This window comes from Eptatretus burgeri, chromosome 1 (genome assembly GCF_056783735.1).
Source record: "Eptatretus burgeri isolate ZD-2024b chromosome 1, Ebu_testis_v1, whole genome shotgun sequence".
Taxonomy (NCBI): domain Eukaryota; kingdom Metazoa; phylum Chordata; class Myxini; order Myxiniformes; family Myxinidae; genus Eptatretus; species Eptatretus burgeri.
In genome coordinates this window covers 93,249,734-93,257,969 of record NC_140961.1, presented here as the reverse complement: position 1 = coordinate 93,257,969, position 8,236 = coordinate 93,249,734, and the positions used below count along the sequence as shown (strand labels likewise).

The 8,236-nt window shown below is 43.9% G+C and overlaps 1 long non-coding RNA gene across 1 annotated transcript in view; it reads right to left on the bottom strand.

Moving 5' to 3' along the window:
* Positions 1-1,213: 1,213 nt before the first annotated feature.
* The window catches only part of LOC147034970 (uncharacterized), a 39,920-nt gene continuing 32,897 nt past the window's right edge, over positions 1,214-8,236 (bottom strand). The window contains exon 3 of the long non-coding RNA XR_015060958.1: positions 1,214-4,406. This is a non-coding gene — a long non-coding RNA (uncharacterized LOC147034970). The remainder of the gene's footprint in view (positions 4,407-8,236) is intronic.

Sequence of the window (8,236 nt, the reverse complement as noted above, 5' to 3'; positions counted from 1 at the left end):
AACCAAAAAGCTGCAGATTTCAAAAGGAAGAAACAGAAACAGGTGCTGATGAGCATCCTCCTTAAATAACTAAAAAGAAAGATAAAATAGAGGAAGCATCAAAAAATATCTTACAATAAAGAAAAGGAGATTACAAATGCAGGTGAATTTTGAGATGTGAGAGCTTAGAATATGAAGAATGACCCTCAACAACTCCATGCTGTTTTTTGAGTGAGAAAACAACAAAAATTTAAAGGGCAGAAATGCTCCAGGAAGAGTTCCTCAATTACATACTCTGAGAACGTTAACTTTAAATACAGTGCTCGGTAGTGCTTTATATTGGAAGAGCTGCTAAACCGTCCTCATTCATTAACTTTGGTGTTTTCAGAGGAGTAAGAACACAACGGACCAGGATATAACAGAAGTAAAAGAATCGTGGAAAAGGGAGGTAACGTCAGTGTTGAGGGACAAAAATGAGGGAGACTTGGAGGAAGGAAAAACAAGAGGAAGAATGAGAACAAGTGGAGTGGAAGGACATGGGTGTGAAAAAACTGGATACAAACACAAACTCTCCACAGCAGTGGAATGAAAAACGGGGGAAGCAGCAGAATTGGAACAAGAGAAAAAACAAAAAACCGAATAGGAGGGCAAGGAAGTGGGGCTGAACCTGATAACCTGGAAACTCGGACAGAGGTGGGCTTGGGAAGGGTTAATGAGAGCAAAGGAGATCATATGCCTGGTGTTGGCTTAATGGTTAGTGTGGTGGGCTTGGTATATTTGGATCCTGAGTTCAAGTCCCACTCGGCTGTTGAATTAATACCAGGTGGGGTTGACTCTACCTATCATCCTTCTGAGGTGGGCAAAAATGAGTGCCAGCATGTTGGTATCCTGTGTCGGAGTGGCAACCCATCCAGGATTGTGTTCAATAGCCAAGGAGACTGCTTGGGCAGCACCAACGCTCTGCACAGAGTATGGTTCCAATGGATGGATGGAGATAATGGGTATGGATGGAGAATGACCTGAGATGGTGGTGAGTAGCTGCCTTGGAGCCATGCAGGGATGAATGAGATGGGATTGGACAGACTGAGGATGTTGGCCCCAGAGGTGGAAGAAAAGAGAAACAAATGAGTGGAAGTGAGCAGTGATTCTAGATTTTGAGTTTTACCTTCTAGTTGCTGATGGACTGCAGAAACCCTGTGTGGGGGGGGGGGGGGGGCGGGGCGGGGGGAGTAGGCAAGGAAAGGGCAGAGGGTGCAATAGAAGACAGAGACCAAACTGTCTGTGATGGGAAAGTAATGATCCAGACAATCAGCCTCATCATGGGAGATACCAATGGTTTTGAAAGCTTTGATTTCCACCACATCAAGCTGAGAAAGGTGTGATGAAGGGATGCCAGCCCAAAGCAGAGAGTAGTACTTCATCAAGATGAAGGCATCATAAGCAGTAAAAGTTAAAATGTGCCATGGAAAGTCTTGCATGATTGAGGATGCCCAGTTTCCAGTTGGCTGAGTAGGAGGCCAACTTTGATAGACATTGCCAAAATATGTGGCCACCTGCTCATCCAACATCTCATTCCAAAATCATGGGCATTAATATGGAGTTGGTTTCCCATTTGATGCTAGAACAGTCTCCATCCATCCATCCATCCATGGGGACCATACTCTGTGCAGAGCATCGGTGCTGCCTTAACAGTCTTCTTGGCTATTGGGCACAATCCTGGAAAGGTCACCACTTCAATATAGGATACCAGCAAGCTGGCACTCATTTTGCCAACTTCAGAAGGATGACAGGAAGAGTCAACCTCACCTGGAAATAATTCAACAGCTGAGTGGGATTTGAACTCAGGATTATAGGATCCCAAACTCACAACCCTAACCATTAAGCCAACACTGGGCAGACAAGAACAGCCTCCACTCTTCTTGGAAGGCTTTCCACGAGATGTTTAAACATTTCTCTGGAAATTTGTTTCCATTCAGCCACAAGAGCATTAGTGAGGTTGGGCACTGATGTTGGGTGATTAGGTCTGGCTCACAGTCGGCATTCCAATTCATCCCAAAGGTGTTTGATGAGGTTGAGGTCAGGGCTCTGTGCAGACCAGTCAAGTTCTTCCACACTGATCTCAACAAACCATTTCTGTATGGACCTCATTTTGGGCACAGGGACATCGTCATGCTAAAACAGGAAAGGGCCTTTCCGAAATTGTTGCCACAAAGTTGGAAGCACAGAATAGTCTCGAATGCCATTGTATGCTGTAGCGTTAAGATTTACCTTCACTGAAACGAAGGGGCCGAGACCGAACCATGAAAAACAGCCCCAGACCATTATTCCCCCTCCACCAAATTTTACAATTGGCACCATGCATTAGGGCAGGTAACGTTCTCCTGGCATCCACCAAACCCAGATTTGTCTGTCAGACTGCCAGAAGGTGAAGCGTGATCCATCACTCTAAATAACGTGTTTCCACTTCTCCAGAGTCCAATGGCGGTGAGCTTAACACCACTCCAGCCAATGCTTGGCATGACGGATGGTGATCTTAGGGTTGGGTGCGGCTGCTCGGCCATGGAAACCCATTTCATGAAGCCCTTGATGAACAGTGTTTGTGCTGATGTTGCTTACAGAGTCAATTTGGAACTCGGTGGTGAGTGTTGCAACTGAAAAGACAATTTTTCCGTGCCACATGCTTCGGCACTTGGCAGTCCCGTTCTGTGAGCTTGTGTGGCCCAGCACTTCGTGGTTGAGCTGTTGTTGCACCGCAACATTTCCACTTCACAATAACAGCATTTACAGTTGACCGGGGCAGCTCTAGCAGGGCAGCAATTTGATGAACTGATTTGTTGGAAAGGTGGCATCCTGTGATGGTGCCATGTTGACAGTTACTGAGCTCTTCAGTACAGCCAATTCTACTGCCAATGTTTGTCTATGGAGATTGCATTGCTGTGTGCTTGATTTTATACACCTGTCAGCAATGGCTGTGGCTGAAATAGCCGAATCCACCAATTAGAAGGGATATCCACATACTTTTGGTCATGTAGTGTATGTGGTTTGCCGAAGAAAGATCATGGCTAATCCTGAGGCCCAAATATTTGGGAGACTGAACTTCTTCCAGAGTTGGTTAAGGAAGTAGTTTGGAGGGAGCACATACTGTACGTGATAATCCCAATGCTACATGCCCCCCCCCCCCCCCTCAGCTGCCAGATCTGTTTCATCGCTTGTTGGCAAATCATCAATGATAGCGGACACAAATGTTCACCACAAAGGTTCCCAAGCATGTACCACATGCAATACTAATAACAGTTAACATAAAAGTAACAAGAGTCAATCCTGTATCTCCTCGTAATTGGATTGAATAACCAATCAGCTCTTACTTAATCAATTACCCCAGGTGGCTAAGATTTTCAAATAAATTAATTCCCATGGTCTTCTTGCTAAATAGAGCTACATAAATCAACATGATCGCAGATCAACATGTTTTTGCATGTTTGTAGATCTTGAAGAATTAGGAGAGAAAGTATGAAATGCACATTTCAATAATATTGAGTGTATTCGACATAAAAGGGTTATGCCTCTGAACATTTCATTGGTTGAAGTATATCATTTTGAATGTGACTATTGGTGGCCATTTTCGCTCACAAACCAAAGCACCTCTCTTAATCGTTTGCCCCACTTGCTAAATGACTAAGTGAGAAGCTTGCGAACGGAACACACCCCAGGTCTCACAATGACATCTCTGTTAAGGATAATACCTTTTCTGAATGGATTTGTGCTTGCTACAAGATAAAGAAAATTGAAAGGAATTTGCAATTACATCAGCTGACTCTTTTCGTTGAATAAAAAAATAAATCTTGTGCAGGTCATTAATTTAGAGAACCATCAAATCCGAATTACATTATTACGTGTAGTTCTTCTTAACACCCAACCCTTTCCCCCTCATTACCCTTATATATTCAGCCTATTAATTGGTTTAAATATCTATGAAACCAAGCTTTGCATAGATTATTTAAGCTATGCTGAGGTTATTATTTTACAAAATATTTCACCTTTCTCATAAATAGTCAAAGATATGACCACCTGAATCAAGCAAGCAACTGAAATAGTCAGGCTTGCACAGATAAAAACTTCCTGCAATTGGCACATTGTATCGTTTGGTTTCCCAACAAACAACAGGAGACTACCAAAGCAACTGGAAAGACTCAACAACTGCAATCCAAGTATAAAATGTCCTGTGTTCCTCACTGCAGGGAACTGCTGATGCAGAATCATCAGAAACCCCATTGCAATTGTGACAGCAAAACCCAGAATAGCAAATGACAACAGAACGATGGTCAATGGGTCAGTAAAAGCCAGAAATTCCTTTGGAATTGGAATGCAGGTGTCTCGGATATCACTTGACCAGAAGTTTAATGGGCAGTCAAAGCAGTTTCGAGAGCCTTACAAAAGAAAAAACGGGGAACATTTTGAAATGACAATTAGACGAAAATGACAATGAAAAACAAAATGAATAAATGAAAATATAAAACAAAAATAATATGGCAGAAACAGATGTTAACAAGAAGGGCACTCGGTAGAGCGCATACCTCCGCCATGTAATGCCTGATCCACAAGAACATATCGGGCCCAATACATTTTTGAAATATCATGCTATATATTGTTTTTGGCCCTATCTCTCAATGACGAATAATTGCTTTAAAATTAAATAATTGTCGAATCCAGATCCGGATTTGGATCTTCTCAAAAATCTAATAACTTCGTCCATGCCACACACACACAACCATTCCACCTAGTTTCATCCAAATTCGTCCACAACTTTTTGAGATATCGTGCAATACATTGGTTTCATACTCTCTCAATGGTGAAGCAAACAACACACCCAACCTGTCCACAAAATTTCATCCGAATCAGTCTACAATTTTTTGAGATATCCTGCACACAAACAAACAAATGAAATTGCTTGTTGAGCAAGGAATTGCCAGAATAACTTTGTCATATCTCCATGATCTCTGCAAAAACAAAAACCTGGAAATCAACTTGGTTCTTATAAGTTGATAGTGCTACTGGTTAATGAGTTATAGCACTTAGTTTGGTAATGATCATAACTTGGAAGTCAATCGGACTTGAAATGGCGTTTTTATCGCAATTTGAAATTTTTGACCCGACCCCCTGACATTCGACCCCCGACCGCCAAGAAGGGTGTTGGTGTGACACCCCAATGAGACATATGCTTGGATGCAGTATTGGAAGAAGCACATTTTGGATTTGGTTTGAAGTCGATACGACCATTTTAACGAAAGTTATTGCGAAAATAAGAATTTCGATTTTTCGGTGACCTTGACCTTGACCTTTGACCGAGATTCACCAAAAACGACAAGTGTCTCAGTTGGATCATGGCCGATGTCTGTACCCAGTTTGGTCATGATCGCTGAAACGGTGTGGCTGCTACAGGGTAAACAAACACACAGACAAACAGACAGACACAGAATGACACACACAACCGACCAACATAATTGCCGAAATCCGAAGGATTCTGGCAATTAACAAACAGACAGAAAGGGGTGAAAACATAACGTCCTTTTTTCATCTTTGGTGGCGGAGGTAATAAATCTTCAACATGTTGTCATTACAAAGTTTTGTTTGTATGTTTGGGTTAACAGGCCTTGGTGGCTTCACGGTGAGCAAGACATTGTTGGTTGGTTCAAATTAATTGGACTTTCAGCATCTGGAAAATTATTTATTTATTTATTTCGAAAACATTGTCAAGGCTCATATGGGAGCTAACACACAACACACAGCAAGGAGGGCATGAGGCAAGAGTGGTGGGAGAGGGAAGGACAAAACAGTGGGGAACAGAGACATTAGGAGATCTGTGGAAGGTAGAGGGATGGGGTGGGGGAACACAGGGTATACAAGATGGACACTACAGGGATTTTCAGGAAGGAAAGGAGGGAATTTGAAGGAGGTGGGTCTGGGGTGGATTAACGGGGGTAGAAAAGATCGAGGTTTTGGATGGGGGAAGATAAGAGGTGGTGGTGAACTGCTGTTTTGAAGGCCTGGGGGGAAGAATGAGATTGAAGAGAGTGTGGGAGTTTATTCCAAAGGCGGGGAAAAAAGAGGAATGAAAGAGTGAAGGTGAGCAGTGATTCGTGATTTTGGTAGTTTTATGAGAAGGGGTTACTGGTGGACCTTGAGCGCCCTGCAGAAAAATGGGGGGGGGATACATCACAGACAGAGCAGGGGGGGTGAGACCAGAGAGGAGACGGTAGAAGACAGAAAGACCACCGACCTGCCTGTGGTGAGAGAGTGGGAGGCCCAAAGACTCAGCCCCACCACGGGAGATACCAATTATCCTAAATGCCTTGGTTTCCACAGCGTGAAGCCGAGAAAGGTGAGATGCAGGAGCACCAACTCAAAGGGGAGAGCAGTACTCCATCAGGCTGCGGACTAAAGCTTTGTATGTGGTCAGGAGCTCAGGTGAGCTGAGGAAGAACTTTACACGACGGAGGATTCCCAGTCAGCGACTGGCTTTGGAGGCCAGGTTGAAAATGTGGCTTTCCCAGGAAAGATCATGGCAGATAGTGAGACCCAGAAGCTTGAATCAAAGGACTTCTTCCAGAGGATTGTTGAGAAAGTAGATGGGGGGGGGGTTGTTCTAAATCGTCCTTTTGGAGAGACATAGTGAGAGTGTGAGATTTGCCAGGATTGAGAGACATGTTCCACATGTTGGACCAGTTTGTGAGTTTACCCAGATCTGCAGAGAGTGAAGAAGCTGCTGCTTGCCCGTCTGAGGGATGACAGATGGTAGGGCAGAGGGTGGAGTCATCAGCAAAAATTTCAGGATAAGGAACATATTGCTGTTGTAACGTAAATTCCAACTCTCTCATAAGCAACATACAGAGCATCAGATCAACTGAAGCAGCTTCTTTGGCTGGGATTACGACTCTAGAAGTACCGTCACTGACATAGGATACTCGACTGAGTGTGCAGGAATTTGAAGACTTAAAGTGTCTTTATGGTGTTAAGGTAAGAGTCTTTGGGGTCTATCGGATCTTAAAGGGCCTTGCCGGTCTTAGGGGATCTTGTGGCTCTTTGGGGTCTTAAAGGATCTTTGGTGTCTTCGAGGGTCTGTAGGATTGTAGGGGTCAAATAGGGTATTAGGGGGTCTATGGGGTCTTTGGTTTCTGAAGGGTCTTGAGGGTCTTCGGGGTCTCAGGTTTTAAATGGTCTTTGGTATCTTATGGGACTTTGCAGTCTTAAAGGTCTTAAAAGGTCTTTGGGATGTTAAGGGTCTTTGGGGTCTTTTAAAGGGTGAGGTGGTGGATGAAAATACCCTTTGGACAATCCCCGGGTAAGAATTGGCGTGTGTGTGCCAAATGTGTTGGTTGTCGGCTCTGACTTTGGTTTCAAATCTTGTGTACCAAACCCATTCTGTTCTTTCGCCATCTTGCACTGACATACTCACTGTCAACTGGACTCTGCATCAGACCCACCAAAAAATGTCGAGAAAGTTCCGTCTGGCCTTGACTCTTCTTTGGCATCAGTGCACATGTTATAAATCCTGCTGTGCCATTCTTACTCGCCCTCTTTCTGCCCTATTCAGTCTGTCCTTCTCCTTTGGCCACCTCCTCTCTACATGCAAGTCAGCAAACATCACTCCCATTCACAAGAAGGGTGCAAAAACAGATCCTACCAACTCAAGGTCAGTGACCTTGGATACAATTACAAGCCAAATCATGAAATCCATCATCGCTTCCAATGTCAAATCCTTCCTGTTTTCAAATAGTCTGATATCTGACCATCTGGTTGGACTCCATCAGGGTGACAACTCTGGACATGCTTCTGTTCCTCTTTCAACAATGGTTGGAGGCCCTCAATCTCAAACAAAAGGATAGAACTCCGTAGATATATCTTGTGCATTTGACAGCCTGGTATCCTGTATCACTTGACAGGAGTCTCTGCCTCTGGCATAGAAGGTCACCTTCATGCTTGGATTTCTGGCTTTCATTTCTTTTTCTTCTTTTGATTGTATGTTGCCTTCGTTCCAGCATCAGCCACGTCATTTGCTGAGCCAATCACATAGCAAAGCTGGCCTCCAAAGCCACCCGCAGACGAGGCATTCTCCATCGATCCGAGTGTTTCTTTGGAAAATCAGTCAAAGCCACTGACAGTCGACAAGCCTTTGTCCATAGCTCAACAGAGTATTGCTCTCCACTATGGGTTGGCACTTCAGCATCAAATGTGTCTCTGATAGATTCTGTGGAATTTA